Source organism: Canis lupus, chromosome 36 (genome assembly GCF_003254725.2).
Source record: "Canis lupus dingo isolate Sandy chromosome 36, ASM325472v2, whole genome shotgun sequence".
Taxonomy (NCBI): Eukaryota; Metazoa; Chordata; class Mammalia; order Carnivora; family Canidae; genus Canis; species Canis lupus.
The window spans coordinates 4,533,370-4,550,003 of record NC_064278.1 but is presented as its reverse complement, the minus strand read 5'-3'; the positions used below and the strand labels follow the sequence as shown (position 1 = coordinate 4,550,003).

At 39.0% G+C, this 16,634-nt stretch overlaps 1 protein-coding gene and 1 long non-coding RNA gene across 11 annotated transcripts in view; one reads left to right on the top strand and one right to left on the bottom strand.

Moving 5' to 3' along the window:
• Positions 1-16,634, bottom strand: part of PKP4 (plakophilin 4) — a 232,853-nt gene that overhangs the window by 180,752 nt on the left and 35,467 nt on the right. The window contains exon 2 of one of the 10 annotated variants that reach the window (XM_049106377.1): positions 14,885-15,118. The exons of the other annotated variants lie outside the window; for them this stretch is intronic. The gene's annotated coding sequence lies outside the window, so the exon portion shown is untranslated. The remainder of the gene's footprint in view (positions 1-14,884; positions 15,119-16,634) is intronic. 10 annotated transcript variants of the gene reach the window in all.
• Positions 1-16,634, top strand: part of LOC125754461 (uncharacterized) — a 52,838-nt gene that overhangs the window by 15,276 nt on the left and 20,928 nt on the right. The window lies entirely within an intron of this gene.

The following is a 16,634-nucleotide window of genomic DNA, read 5'->3' as shown; positions in this document are numbered from 1 at the left end:
TCTAGAGACAGGAAGGACCTTGAAGATCATCAACAAGATAAGTTTTTCAAATTTCTTATTTTCTTAACCCCTTTCTCTAAATAAACTCCAAAAGTAATACCAATACATAAAACAATAAAAGCAGGAGCTACTCTTCCTGGACCTTCTTTATCTCCTCTGCCACAACTGGTCAGGCTGCTCCTCTGAAGAAACCATCATCGAGAATGGCACTTTAGAGAGGTGACGGGAGGCTCTGAGCCAGGAGACAACCTACCCAAGGTCTAGCTAATAATGCATCTGCTGGTTCACAAGGCAGCGTTCTTTCAATTGCAGGATGCAACCAAAGCAATGCAGTCCTAAAAGGAACACGAGTGAGCTACCATCTGACTCAAAAGTACTTTCTTAATGCTATGCAACCTTTTTAAATTTCAAAATCTGCAGTATAGCTATGAGAGAAAAAGTTGGGATTTATTGTTTTCCAAATGTTTTAATGCTTCAGAATGAGGACTGCTTGCACTAGCAGTTGAAGGATGAGCCTCCTGTAACCACTAAAAACAATTCTGTAGCCATGAGTTCAGTTTCAATTTTCATGTTTCTTGGCCATCAACAGGTGTGTCCTTCCAGACCCTCAAATTCATCATGTCCACAGCTGAATTCATTGTTTTCCTAAATCTGTATGGTTTATGGAATACCTTTCTTCCCAGTATCTAAAGCCATTCAAAATAGTTACCCAATTCATTCTTATAATATCCTTATGAACTAAGGAGGAGCAGTACAGAAATACTTTATGAGGGGGTACTTGGGTGGCTCAGTTAGTTAAGGGTCCGACTCTTGATTTCAGTTCAGGTCATGATCTCCAGGTTGTGAGATGGAGCCCCACATCAGGCTCCATGGTCAGCACTGAGCCTGCTTGAGAATCTCTGCTTCTCCTCTACCTCCCAGTCCCCCGCCCCCTCAGATGTGTGTGCATGTGCACATGCTCTCTCTTTCTCTAATAAGTAAATCTTTTTTTTTTAAAGCAAATGTTTTATGAGGTAGAGTCCATGATGTTATGGCATCAGAGCCAGGACAGGAATGGAGCTTTCTCTTAATTTCAACTTGAAGACACTATTAAGCTCTTCTGTCCATTTTCTCATGGAAAGAATCATGTTTGTGAACACTGGTATGAGAAGGAGTTTAGCAGTCTACAGTGACTCTTCGTATGTTATAATCAATAGCACAGCCATCAAAAAAGCTAAAAACATCATTGAAATTGTTAGAAAATATAACATTAGATATTCAATATATTTAATATTTTGGGAATTATAATAAATTTGGTCAGAATAAAGAACTGGAAATTCCTGTGTACTTGTAAGAAAGACAAAAATAGCATCTAACTTGCTGTCACTTATATTCCAGGTTAGCTAATAAAGTTTTTTTAAAAAAATGTATTTAGGGGATCCCTGGGTGGCGCAGCGGTTTGGCGCCTGCCTTTGGCTCAGGGCGCGATCCTGGAGACCCGGGATCGAATCCCACGTCGGGCTCCCGGTGCATGGAGCCTGCTTCTCTCTCTGCCTGTGTCTCTGCCTCTCTCTCTCTCTATGAGTGTGACTATCGTAAATAAATAAATAAATAAATAAATAAATAAAAAAAAATGTATTTAGAAGAATAAACCTGATTAATGAACCTAAATCATCCCCAAAGGAACTTTAACACTACCTGTTTTAGTAAGTTTTACTAACATTTAAGAGAAAAGTGAGGGCTTAGTTTTATGTTTTAACTTGTCTCCCACTCTTACTAGAAGAGCTAAATTAACAGTGAGATAATCATCTCTTAGGAATATAAGCATAAGCAGCAAAGATGGCAAAAATGGTAAAGTCAATGCACCAGATAAGTCTCAGATATTCAAAGCTGGATCAGCCAAGTTTTCAAGGAGTAACTCTTGTTATGGTGGAAGAAAACGGGCTGCATGTACATTCATTGCCCATTCCAATATTTACTGAGCATCTACTGTGTATGAGGCACTGGGCCATGTGCTTTATAAAAACCTATTTATATTGACTTTCTAACACTGATGCAAAGTTAACAGCTTAAAAGTCACTGCAATGCTGTAAATCGCCACTTCTCAAATTAAAGAAAACTAGCAAATGTACATTTGGTAATTTACCAAGTAATAGCAGTCATACTGTCAGCACTACATATATTTAAATCCAAATATGTGGAATGCAGTATCTTAGGAACAGCAAGAAAAGGAATATGGCTAAAAAGCATCTTAGGGACACACAGGTGGTCAGCTAAGTGACTGACTTTTGATTTCAGCTCAGGTCATGATCTCAGGGTCATGAGATGGAGCCCTGTGTCAGGCTCCAAGTCTTAAATATAATTACAAACCATGAGATCTCTGGTGAAACTTTCTTACATTTTCTGTGTTTCAGACTCATTATATTTGAAAATCATAAAGATCACTCTTTACTAGAATTCCTAACCAGTGGTTCTGAGTAAACAGTCCAGCAGGTTCAGCAAAGCCCTAGACCTACTGGATCAGAGTTCCTGGGAGGAGATCACAGTCACTGTTTTTGACAATTGCTCCAGGTGTTTCAGACACACACATGAAAGGTTGAGAATCACTGTGCCAAAATAACAAATCAGAAGTAACATAATAAAACAGTGTTTTCATAACTCTATAAAGATAAAAAATACAGTTTGGGTTTATATTTATAGAAAATTTTACAATAAAATGTTAAAGAACACAATTTCTTAACTATAGAATCAATGTTGAACTTTTAGATAAGTCAATAACTCAGAAATTATTTATTGGGCTTGAAATTAAAAAATTGTTCCAAGTAAAGTATAAACTTTGCCCAGCTGTTAAATTTTTTTTTTTTTTTTAAGAGAGAACATGTGAGTGGGAGGGAATAGGCAGGGGGAAAGGGACAGAGAATCTTTTTTTAATTATTTTTTTACTGGAGTTCAATTTGCCAACATATAGCATATCACCCAGTGCTCATCCCGTCAAGTGCCCCCTCAGTGCCCATCACCCAGTCACCCCATTCCGCCCCCCCCCACCTCCCTTTCCACCACCCCTTGTCATTTCCCAGAGTTGGGAGTCTCTCATGTTCTGTCATCCTCACTGATATTCTCACTCATTTTCTCTTCTTTCCCCTTTATTCCCTTTCATTATTTTTTATATTCCCCAAATGAATGAGACCATATAATGTTGGGACAGAGAATCTTAAGCAGGCTTCATGCCCGTTATAGGGCACTTGATCTCACGACTCTGAGATGGTGACCTGAGCAGAAATCAAGGACACTTAACTGACTGAGCCACCCAGATGCCCCAAGCTGCTAAAATATTCAATTAAAAATTAGATATTTAAAATGCTTGGAGTGTTCAAATTTTTAACATAAAATTTCAATAATGTAAGATCTTAAAAGCACAATTTAAAAAACTTACGAGTGCATCCCCAGTAAGAAAATATAAGATAAAATGTTTGTATATATATATGAAAATAGAATTTCATTTTACAAAAACATTCTTCATGAAGTTACTTATGGGATTCATTTTTAGTAGTGAATTCTCTTAGTCAAACCATTGCATTGCATTTATTTATATGTTATCACAGTACTTTTGAATCACGGGAGGAGGAAATTAGAGGTAAAAGGAGAATCAATGGCATCTGAAGCTAAAGTGTTAGATTAGAGTTGGCTACCAATTAAATTAAATATGAAACAAATTAAAGCATCACTGAAATTCCTCTCAACATATCTTCTACACGAGACGACATGCATCTATGAAACATCAGAAGCATACAAGTACAGTTAACAATTTGGATATTGCTTATTTCATCTGACAAATGTCGCTTCCAGGAGTTTTTCCAATTCCTTCATATGTGTGTTATGGCTCAAAGTTTTAATTAGGCTAAAGAATTCCTATGAGGGGAGGTTCTAACTGGATTTATGCAAAACAGATGTGGATAGCAAAGCTAAGAGAGGTAGAAGATGGCCCTAAAATCTTTAACACTTCTTACCAAGAATTCCCACAGCATTCTTAAATATATAAATAGAAGACCACGGAGCAGAAAGTCTCAAGGATTTGTGCCAAAAGTTTATTTTAAAACAGGGAGAGCTTACTATTCTTGCTTTTATGAATGTCTACTTTTATTCTTACAAAAACTATTTCTAACACACTGTAGACACTATATCACACATAAACATTCTGTATCACCATCAGCACCTATCAGCAGGTGACTTAACACAACTTTGTGAACCAATGTCTCCAACTGCACCAAGTGAATCTCAAGGGTAGTGTTGCATTGGAAATGCTTTTTGTTTGCCATGAGACTACCTGGGCTGAGGGAGCAGAAGTCTGGTGGTGGGAGGTCAGCTACAGGCAACTGTAGAGATTCACCTCAAAGGTGAACAGGAAAGGAGGTGCTAAAGGGGAGGGGTGAAGAGAAGACACTTCAGCTACAGACCAGATGGGACTTGGGGATAAGTAAGACGGCAGGCAAAGTGCAGGACTAGGAACTAAAGGTGAGGCATTTTGTAACAGAATTTTAAAGTTCAAAGGGGCTTGAGAGATGATTGAAACTTAAGGTTTCCAGCCCAGGGCACTAGCTTGGGCTCTAGCTTCTCTGAAAGCTTTCTGGGGAGCTCCCACACTAGGAATAGGAAGATATCAATCTCAGAAGAAATAGAACCAGAGTTCAGATGGACCCTAAGCTACAAGGCAGGAATCTGGATTCTAATGGACCTGGAGGTCACTAATAAGGAGTCCAGTACCTTATTTCCAGGAACCAACATCAACATATCTGGTAGTTCTAAAGATACGAAGGACTGAAAAGTAAGAAGATCAAAGTCACAACCTGTTTTAGGTGAGAAAATCTTACATCTGCATGGTGATATTGTGCATGTGCTAAGAAGACAGTATGAGAATGAATCAAAACCATACATTTTAACAGAGACTTAAATAATAATCATGCACCTTTCACACAACTATAAACTTGGCTGTGCCCTCACTCGGGTATTTAAATCTGCCTCTTTAACAAAACAGTATCAGATGACAAGACATAGTGGCAAAGTCCTGGAGCATAGCCAGTTCACCAGCATTGAAGCCATGCTCACTCCAATTTAGCTCAGTTGTCTGGACATGTGCAGTGGATGGGTATCAGCAGGGTATGCAAGCAGCTGCTACATGAGAACCTCAAGCAGGGAGGCTGTGCAGGGCAGGGAGGAGAAATCTGTGAAGATGCACTAAAGTGCAGCTTTGAGTAATGTGGCATCTGTGGAATGCTGAGAAACAGAAGCACATAAACCAAACTGGCATGTAGCAATTAGAAATAAAGTGGCTCATTTTAAGTGACATCAGTGGATACCTAGAAGGGCAGAGTTGCAAGGCAACAATAAACACTGGGTTTATGGTTGTTTCGCTTTATTAAATGAGACATTATCACTGGTAATGTTAGCCTTTTTAATAACACATCTCTGAAGTCACATAGCCCACTTGAGGCCACAGCCCACCAGGCCCCAGGGTCTGCTGCAGTAGAATAGGGAAGCCCGCCCCAGGGATTACAGTGTTCCCAGATTGCTGCTGAGCCTGGACCCTTCCTTAGGGAGTTTTGAAGATGCTTGTTGTCCTCACCAAGTTCAATCTAAAACCCATCTGTGCCTAGGTCTAGCAGCCATGCTATATTTTGCCAGGTTTCAGACAAAGCAATAGTTCTACAAAATGGCTCCTAGTTAGAGGCAGCCTCCAGCAGCCCAGTAAAAGCAAGGACACTGGGCAAGGTGATTCGGAATCTGTCGTAGCTCTCTGGTATTCATTCTGCCTGGAGCAGAGCTGCTGAGGATGGCTCCTAAAGGCACAGTTGTCACGGTAACTCAGAATATAAATACCTTTACATTAGTCCATGTCTTCTCCCAGATACCTACATCTCTGAATTTCTTTCTAATATTGGAAAGTCTAAAAGATTCTCTCTTATAGGAAATCTTTTCTAATTAACAGAAGAATGGAAGTCATTTCCCATGGTAGTCAATCCTCATGACTTCTTCACCAATACACAAACTCCCATGGTTTATTAGAAATATTTAAAAATACATTTAATATCTTATCAAATTGACTGGTAGAATTTTACTCCAAAGTATAAACAAGTAGATCTCTCCATCCTCCTATTATAAGGCTGTCTCTCCCCACTTATAAATAGAGTATAATAAATGTTACCACAAAGTCCTCATAAAATTGCTTAAAACAAAGGAATGTCAATCAAATTCTCTTATAAATGGTCAAGGATAAGTTTTCTTAACATTACTTCCTACACAACTTTATAAATATTACCAAATATCAAAGGCAATTTGTAGAGAACAAAACACAGATAAGCAGGAATCTTAAAAATCAAGATCTGTGGATTCACTTATGGATGTGTGTGGCACCATGCTCAGCACCAAGGAGAATACAAGAGTGAATCAGAAGCTAATTCTAACCTCAAAGTAAGTTCAGAAGTAAACAGGGCAGCCCAGGTGGCTCAGCGGTTTAGCACCGCCTTCAGCCCAGGGCGTGATCCTGGAGACCGGGGATCAATTCCCAGGTCAGGCTCCCCGCATGGAGCCGGCTTCTCCCTCTGCCTGTCTCTGCCTCTCTCTCTCTCTCTCTCTCTGTGTGTGTGTCTCATGGATAAATAAGTTAAAAAAAAAAAAAAAGGAAACAGGATATATGGCTATAAACACATTGTCAAAAAGTACCTGAGGTAATTAAAAGAGGTATAAATAAAGGGGCAATGGTGTATATGCACACATACAGGCAGGAAGAAGGAGGTGCTAGTGATCGGAAACATCTTTGTGGAAGAAATACTTGAGCAGGACTTTGAAGGGTACACAGCCCTTAGACACTGAGTAAAAAATGGGAAGGAGAAACTCAAGGGAGAGTGGAATGCATGGTCAGAAAGAATGGAGGTGGTATACTGCAGGATATGTATAGATCTGAGGATCACTGGGGTTCAGCTGAATGACAGAGTCCCTGAAGGGAGACAGTGATAAATCCTGGGAAACACATGGATGGCTGTTGGTCTCACAGGCGAGGCTAAGAAGCCTGACCCTGTGTGATGCGCAGCAGGACTCCAACAAAATATTCAAGCAGGAGAATGATATCACTTTCATATCTCAGGAAGATCACTTTAGCTACTATGTTAGGCTGGCTGGGAAGAAGAGAGGGCAGGAGGCCTTATTGGGAGCATATCCTAACAATTCAGGTAGGAAGAAAAATACAAGTGGGAATTGGACAGACTACAGGTTTGAGAAATCTTACACAAGTCAATCAAACAAAGATAGCTGACTGGACATGGGGGCAGCAGAAAAAGACAATTCAAGCATGAACTACGGTTTTGTCTGGTACCATGATGAAACTAGAGAACACGAGAGGCAGAGCCAATAAGGACTCTCAGTTTGGACACACCAGGTTTGTAGACCTGATGGGTCACTCTGAGGGAGGCCAGCAGAAAACCAGAAAGGACCTAATCGAGATCCACAGCTTCATCAGCTGCTACAAATTGCTTTTGCTCAGCCAGATTCAAGGCCCAAAGTGGCCAACTCTACAAGAGTAGTTCCACAACCCAGGGGGGCCCTAGGTCAACAACACAGGAAAGCTGGTTCAATTGCATACACGCTATCACGGTCTCCATGATTGAAGTAAGCCAGAGATTGCTTAGGAGACACATGTGTGGGGAGAAAATGGAGGCCAATACCACTTGCAGGCTTATGCTGCTAAGTTAAATAAGGACTGTTGTTTCTGTTGCTTGGGGAAGGAAAATATCTATGAACAGGGAAGCCTTTTGTGCCTTTTTCTTTATGAACTCACGTTTTAATAAGAAAGGGTTATCTTGGGATCCCTGGGTGGCTCATTGGTTTAGCGCCTGCCTTCGGACCAGGGCATGATCCTGGAGTCCTGGGATCGAGGCTCACATCAGGCTCCCTGAATGGAGCCTGCTTCTCCCTCTGCCTGTGTCTCTGCCTCTCTCTCTCTCTCTGTGTGTGTCTCTTGTGAATAAATAAATGAAATATTTAAAAAAAGAAAGGGTTATCTTTATTTTTCTACTATACACGTTTATCAAAAACAAAAACATTATTTGTAAGGCAAAAATAAAAATTTCTGCATGCTTAGTAACAAACCTTGACTGGTATAATCAACTAGCTTGTCATCATTGGCAGTTTATCAGGATGATTGCTTTCTCTAAAGAAGCAACTGAGTTTACCAGGGCCTTCAAGTTTGCCACTGCGCTATGGGTGTGTGCACCGCACTGCGGTTAGAATGTTCCAGCTTCTTGCAGTAGAAAGAGAAATGATAGAAGTGCTAAAAATAGAATAATCAGGAAACAAACATGCAAAAGTAGTCTGCCCTGATTATTCATGAATGTAAAACATACTAAATTACCTTATATACTAACCCTACAAGTGCCAACAACTTACTATGGAAGATGACTTTCACAACTACTTTCTCTAGCATTAGTTTAATAATTTGTACTAACATTTCTGTAAGATTAGCATCTGACTCCTGATATATACTAGATGCATAATAATAGAATCATAAATTGCAAATTCAAGTCTGGAGAGGTGAGACTTTGATCAATTCATGCATTCTGTACTTTAAACTCTGAATCTCTATACTTTTTATGTTCAGATATCCTTCATTTTATTCAAGAAAACTAGACAAATATATGGGCAAGGGCATTTTTTAACTTGGTTCATGCATTACCAAATTTTTTTCCAGAAATAATTAACCTCATTTGTAACTAAGTAGTTGAAGAACAAGTATTAAGACAATGGCATGATTTAGAACACAATGCCATGAAGTCAGGCCACTGAGCTTTCAAGCTGTAGTAGGGGTCAATGATGCTCTGCTCTGTCACCACACAAATATAAATTTTCCTTTAGGCTAGTGGACAAATGACCAACTATCCTTTAGAATTATCAGAACGCTGACCTCTGCTATTCTAACTTAAATGAAGATATGTGTTAAATAAATATTACCTAGCCAGGGGCACTTGGGTGGCACAGTCAATTAAGAGTCAGACTGTTGGTTTCAGCTTAGGTGATGATCTAAGGGTTGTGAGATTGAGCCCTGCATCAGGCTCTGAGGTCTGTGGGGAGTCTGCCTAAGTTTCTCTCTCCCTCTTCCTCTGCCTCTCTCTCTTTCAAATAAATACATCTTTTAAAAAAAAAAATCTGGTCAAAATTCAGTGGTGTTATGATTTCTCTAGAGCTAGAGATACAACTGGGTCACAAGGAATGAATTTCTCCCAAGAACAAGCTCAGAAACTGAGCAAGGTGGGTCAACAGCATGTTTCACGACAGAAGGTGGGGACCGGACAGGGCAGGTTGCTCAGCAGGAGGCTGCTGGGCCTGCTGTGCATTAAGGTTGGGGGTGGCGGGCTGGACCGATGCCTGTTTGGGTTGGCAGTTAGGCATCCTCAGGCAACGTACACATCTACAGTGCTGATGTAAAAGGGGCTCATTTTTTAATTTTTAAAAAAGCCCAATAGATCATTTGGTCATATGCATTTAAAATGAAGTTTCCAAAGGCTTCTCTCTTAACCACTACTATAAACTGCTCAAACATGTAGGAAATCTAAAGTGATTGTTACTTTGTACCCCTGAAGGCACCCTTTCATGTAAGGTAATTTTACAGTTCTTATTGTACATGCTTACATACTTTTGGATTCCAGAGCACTGAGCTGATGCACTAGCCCCATGGGCTCAATCCATGGGCAGGCAGCTCTGCTCTTTTCTGTAGCCACAGGCTATGATGTTACCATCACCAGCTGTGCTGTGGAAAGTCAAGTGGTCAGGAGAGGCAGAGCAACTGGATCTCCCCAACTTTCCTACCTCTAATGAAAAATCCATTTACAGCCCTTCTACTGCTGGCACAGGGGCAACAGCATTATCTGAACAAAAGGAGCAAGAGTATATTTAAGAGCAAAGCAAAGCAGAGTAAGTTCCAGAACAGCCTAAGACTGCCCTATCAACCTATTTCCACGGCTTATCCGTGCAGTATCCCCAGATATTAAAGAAGTATCCTGGAGGAGATGGCTATATGGCCAATATCAACATAATAAACCAGATTCCCAATGATTTTTACCACTAAATTAATGCTGAAAAGAAAAATGCAGCCCAAGAAACAAAATTACTATTCACAACACAATTAACATTTCTGGAACACTAGGTAAAAACTAGTAACATATACAGAATCTATCACGAGAATGTAGTGAAGACTGTAAAAATGTTTTTTTATATCTGAGGAGGTTTTTTGTCCATCTCAAATCACCTACACCTTCTAATTTTATATTCACATTCATTTAAAAATGTGTGAAAAGCTGCACAATTTAGAATCTTCTCCCTCTCCCCTTTTTGCCCATCCTCACATTGCCTCAAGGCAGTCATTCATTCTTTTTTTTTTTAAATTAGGTGAGAGCTAAGACTTTTTTTTTCTCCTTCCCCATAATCCTTTTCTGCCACACTCCACATCTAAGTTTATACAATATTCAAATGTAAAACATCAGATGAACTTTTGAGTACTATAACCCAAAACTTTTGTTTATTTGTTTTTTGGGCTTTTGACTACACACCAAATAGGCAATATTTATTGGCATTTTAAACACTGACATAGCACTTGAAATAAGGTGTCTGGTCTCCATCTCTGAAAAGTTAATGTTATAATAGCAACATCAGCAACAATCTATTGAACACTTCCCATAAGTCAAATCATAATGAGCACTTTACATACAATTCATTTAATCTTCAAGACAAAACCGAGGCACAAGTTAACCCTGGTTCATAACTGTTGAAAATACAGAAGCGAGAAGTTAAATAACTTGCCCTAAGGTCACACACCTAGCAAATGAAACAGTCTGGATTCAAGCCCAGGTCTACCTGTCTCCTAAGCTCTTTCCATAAGTTTCCAGTAAAACTGAGAGACCATTTTTAAAACCACAATGTAAAGAATTGGATTTTTTTTTTTTAAGAGAAGGTAGCTTTTCCTCACCCAGCACTTATTTTCTCCATGTGCCTTATATCTAGCATTGGGCAAGCAAAAGCAAAGAAACTAAAGAGGAGTTGAAAAAGTAGACAAGAGGGAAGACAACTAGGAACTTTAAACTAGGCAAAGAGCCAGGGAAAAAGGAAGGGCATTCAAAAATGCATAAATGCAAAGATAGCCCAACACAGAATAGCAAAAGTTAGCCAGTCCTGTAGTCAGTTAAAAAATATGTTCAAACTGATATCCACTTACCATAATGAAAGGTTAAAAATACAAACATCTCTCTCAAAAAAAATGTGTCTATCTTTAATGGCTATACAGAAGTCTATTATATGATGTATTAACTTAATATTTAGATTTATAGTTTTTAATACTCTAAACAACTCAGCAGAAAACAATCTTTGTCCTTTTGAGTGATTATTGCCTTTCAGCACATTAGAAGTCATGGACCAAATGTACTTTTTTAAGGCTACTGATGCTTAGTACCAATTTCCTTTCCAGAACACTTGCAGCAACGTGAGCTCAACTCAGTGAGCCTCATCTGTACAAGGTTCTATTCATTATTGCCAGTCTTTGTGAGTTTGAAAAAAATGATACCATTTGGTTTAATAGTTACAACTAAAACGGCAGAACTTAAAACAAAATAACGGCTATTTATTTCATCTCATTCAGTTAAAAAACAAAAACAAAAACACAAAAACCCCTAAAGGTAGGAATTATTTTGACATCACTGATAAGGAAACAGGTTCAAAGCAGTTTAAATATTTGTTTAAATTTAATGGACAAGCAAATAGCAAAACTAAAACTTCTACTTGCTTTAAAAAATCATAACTGTTTACTTACAAATTATAAGAAATATTAAATGCATTATATCTATAATGAGAATATTTAGTACCTCAAAAAAGTCTTTGCGGTTTTGTTTAGAAAATTTATTTAAAAATATAAATTAAAAAATGAAGTAACGAAAGTAATCTGCTATGATGTTTTAAAGTGTTTTTACTATCTGTGATTGCCTAGTTTAAATATTTTATTCTATAAGAAACCATCCTTAATGTTATTAATCATCACTTCAGACTTATCAGATTCATAATTTCATCTGATTTCAAATAACTAAGATATACATATTTTTAAAAGATTTGTGTATCTTAAGGAGAGAGAGTGAGTCTGAGTGAGCTGAAGGGCAGGGGGAAGAGGGGAAGGGAGAGAGGGACAGAGGGGGGAAAGAGAGAAAGAGAGAATGAATCCTCAAGCAGATTCCTCACTGAGCACAGAGCTCTATGCAGGGCTCAATCTCAGGACCCTGAGATCATGACATGAACTGAAATTCAGAGATGGCTGCTTAACCAACTAAGCCACCAAGCACTCTGTAAGGTATTTTTTAAGTCACTTATTTAAAGTATTGCAAGGAACTTTCTAGTTCACAGAGTATTTTTGGCACAGTTGATATTTCAAGTGAACTTTAGGTAAGATTGTATAAAGGTTACAGTTTTTGCTACTAAGATATCTTTTTTGTTTTAAACAGAACTCATTTCCTCCTCTACAATTTGAAAAAACAATTTTAGTGCTGAGATGAAATGATTTTCAGGATGCACATAATGGAAATATATAACCTCTTGTCCTAGAGTGCTGAAAACAGAGCAAATGCCTAAAGTAGTATAATAGACGAGTATCTTGAGTTGAAGTATAATGAGAAATATGCTGAGTGCAAACAGCTTTTCCCTCTTCATCAGGGAATCGTTTAAAGTTCCTAAATTTTAAAAAGAAAATGATCCAATTTTTATAATGGCAAGAGTGTGCCTACTTCCTGAAGTCTGAAAATGTCAGACTTATTTTAAATAAATCTTGCACCCCTGAATTCCATTCTCTTCTTCCCAAAAGACCAAAAAAATGTTGGCAGCGCAATCAATAATCACATGGAAGAATGAAATAAGATTGAGAGAAGGGATCTCAAGGGGCAAGGAAAGGGGAAAAGGAAGGAGGAAATCAATGGTCAGACCTCGAATGAAACATCAGGAAGTGTGCTGACCAATGAGCCGGCACATACAAATCATAAGACCAGGGTCAACCATTGCTCACTGTCAGCATTAAGTGCTTGACATCTATAGGGACTAGAGACCTTCTGAGACCTTCACAAGTCTCCAGATTTGCTAACCTCATTATATAGTTGAATTTATCCCTTGACATGCAGGAGTGTCAGAGATCCCTTCACGCCCTTGATGAGGGTTACTCAGGTGCAATGACATTCAATTGTGAAGCAAGCCTAGAGGGCAACCAACCCAGTCTGGAGCAGGAAGATAGGGTTGGCCCAAAGACTGTGGGTCAAAAGAAAACAGTGAAACTCACATATCTGCTAGACTGACTGCCATATGGAAAATGGTACTAAGAGACTAAAGAAGGGTGTGGAAAGATTCAGCCATAAATCAAAACCAAAGTAAGGAAACGGGGCAGCCCCGGTGGTGCAGCGGTTTAGCGCCGCCTGCAGCCCAGGGCATGATCCTGGAAACCCTGGATGGAGTCCCACGTCAGGCTCTCTGCATGGAGCCTGCTTCTCCCTCTGCCTGTGCCTCTGCCTCTCTCTCTCTCTCTCTCTCTCTCTGTCTCTATGAATAAATAAAATCTTAAAAAAAAAAGATTAAAAAAAAAAAAGTAAGGAAATGGAAAATGAGGAAAGCATTTCCACTGGAGGATAAATACTTCTCCAGAAAGAAAAAGACTGGGGATTCCTGGGTGGCTCAGCGGTTTGGTGCTTGCCCTCAGCCAAGGGCCTGATCCTGGAGACCCAGGATCGAGTCCCACGTCGGGCTCCCTGAATGGAGCCTGCTTCCCCTCTGCCTGTATCTCTGCCTCTCTCTCTTGCTCTGTGTCTCTCATGAATAAATGAATAAAATAAAAAAAAAGAAAAAGAAAAAGACTATTGGGCTCACTGATGGATGACATTTACACAGTGTAAATAATGTAAACAATGAATAGTGATTTTATTTTAAATACTTGTAATTTATCAGTATTAGAAAAATGGAAAGAGGGTAAAGAGGTATAAGGTATAAATTTTCACTTACATTTAAAAAAAGTAAGTAGATAACGTCTTATATTATTCAAGAAATGGTATAACCACGTTATTTAGAAATGAAGAGATAAATATCAGGAAAAGTAGCTAAAATAATTGAAAGCATATGCCTCTGGGGAAAAGAACAAGGCAAGAGGATTACTCTAATTTATTATATGCCTTTCAATATTATTGAACTATATACATAACTGATAAAAGAATTTTTAAAAGTTCAAACAGAAACCAACATTAAAAACAAAGAGTTTAGTAAATATATGTTATTAGGTAGGGAGAAAATAAAGATCATTTATAAAGACTGCATATGCAGTATGCATGATCCTATTTTTCATAAAGAATCAAAACCAAAAGGTTATTTTTAAACAGTAAGATTTCTGATAGTCTTTTAAAATGTTTCCATATTTTTTACTGCAAACATATAGAAAATTTTTTTAAGAAGGAAGAAAGGTAACTTAAGCAAATGGGAGGCAAATAGCAGAAAATGGAACTAAGAAATAGGAGTTGGAGGGGCACTTGGGTGGTTCACTCGGTTAAGCGGCAGAATCTTGATTTAGGCTCAGATCATGATCTCGATTTGGGGCTCCTGGGATGGAGCCCGAGGTCAGGCTCCTTGCTCAGCAGAGAGTCTGCTTAAGATTTGCCCTTCCTCTCCCTCCCTCTGCCCCTACCGTGCCCCCTACTAGCCAAACCCCTACCCTGTACTCTTTCAAATGAATAAAATCTTAAAAAAGAAAAAGAAATAGGAGTCGAAAAGATAAAAGGAGACACAGAAAAACAAAGTATCCTAAGAGGTAAGGGAGGAAGACAAGACATGTCCCCAGGGAGCGGGAAGTCACTAGTACCGAATGCTGCCCTGCCGGGCAAGATGAAGCAGAATAAACTTCAGTGAGGAGAAGAGAATCTTCCCAAGCTGAGCAGAGAGAGGAGCCGGAGCAAGAGGGGGCAGCATTGGGCCCCGGGCCGTGGAAGGTACCGGAGCGCAGGCCCGCTCGCAGGAGGTGGAGGCACGAGGGCAGGCGTCAGGCTGCTGAAATCCGGGGAGACTTGTTGAAGAGAAGGCGGTGGAAAGGAAGTTACTGAGGATAAGAGAAAAGATATCGCAGTATAAAACAAACAAACAAACCAAAAAACCAAAAAAAAAAAAAAACTTTGAGTAAATTATTATTATTATATTATTATTATTTTGGCTTTTAATTTTTATACACCTTAGTTCCTACTCAGTGCCCGATTACATTCTGCCATTTGGCCCAGTAAAAACAAAGAACCCAAAAGGGCTCTGGCCATCCATCATGGATGCTGACAACTCTGAATTCTAATGTTAAAAGGGAAGAACTTCACACTATCACTAATGTATAAGCCAAAAGTTACCATTATTCACAAGGATACTCGACCACTTTAAAATAGCTACCCAATGGACGCCTGGGTGGCTCAGCGGCTATGCATCTGCCTGGGCTCAGGTCATGATCCCGGGGTCCCGGGTCGAGTCCCACTCCCTGCTCAGCAGGGAGTCTGCTTCTCTCTCTCCCTTTGCCCCAACCCCCCCCCCCCACTCATGCTCTCTTTCTCTCTCAAATAAATAAAATCTTTAAAAAATAAAATAGTTACTCTATAATGCTGTACAAGTTGATTAACAAGGCCGGCATACTTGAGAACATGTTCAAAATTAACAGAATTCTTCATAAATTATAGTTAAATTTTAAACTGAAGGTAGAGTTTTAAATCTCACTTAGCAAATTCTTCTGAAAAAAAGCAGGATGCTGAACAATACGTTTGGTATAAGCCATTTTGATTTTTTAAAGTATTGTAAGAACTGCTGTACATCTAACACTGGCTACTTATTAGAATCACCTAGGGAGCTATTAAAAATACCAACACCTGGGTCCCACCCCCAGCGATTCTGGTTTATTTGGTCTGGAACATGGCCTGGGCATTAGAATTCTTGACATCCCTCCCTGGCCCTCTAGCCTCCAAAGAGAAAAGTTCAAAAGGGTTGGTGTTCAGAATTTTTCATTTAATGCTTTGTACAATTCTATACTGCTTGACTCCTGAAATAATTGGAATGTACTACCTTCTATAGTTTAAATAGAAGTATTTCTGTTAAAAAAAATTAACCAAAGAAATGTCCCTTTCTAAGGTTTTAAATTAAATAGGGAAAATACTTCTGAATTATGTCACAATGCTCACTTTTCTGCTACAGAATGTTTTAGAAAACATCAGATTTTGTGTACTTGTAGTACAAAGGTGAATAAGAGGCAGTGTGGGCACATCTGAATGGGAGAAAAGGTATGAGATAAATGCTGAGGGGCTTCATATGCCCTCTGTGGGTTCTGGCTTTACTATGAAGGCTTTTAATCAGGGCCATGACACGATGTGGACTCCAGAGGAAGGAAAGCTTAATAGTGAAATGTAAAAAAAAAAAAAAAAGTATAAAAGAAGAAAATGTTGGAAAACATCTTTGAAGCCCAGGAGTAGGGAAGAACTCAGTACCTACTTGTCATAAGGCAAAACAAAAAGAATAAAATGAACCACCCCCCATTTTGATAGTGTATTTTAAGTATTTCTTTTCAAAGGATAAAGTATACAGTCAGATGA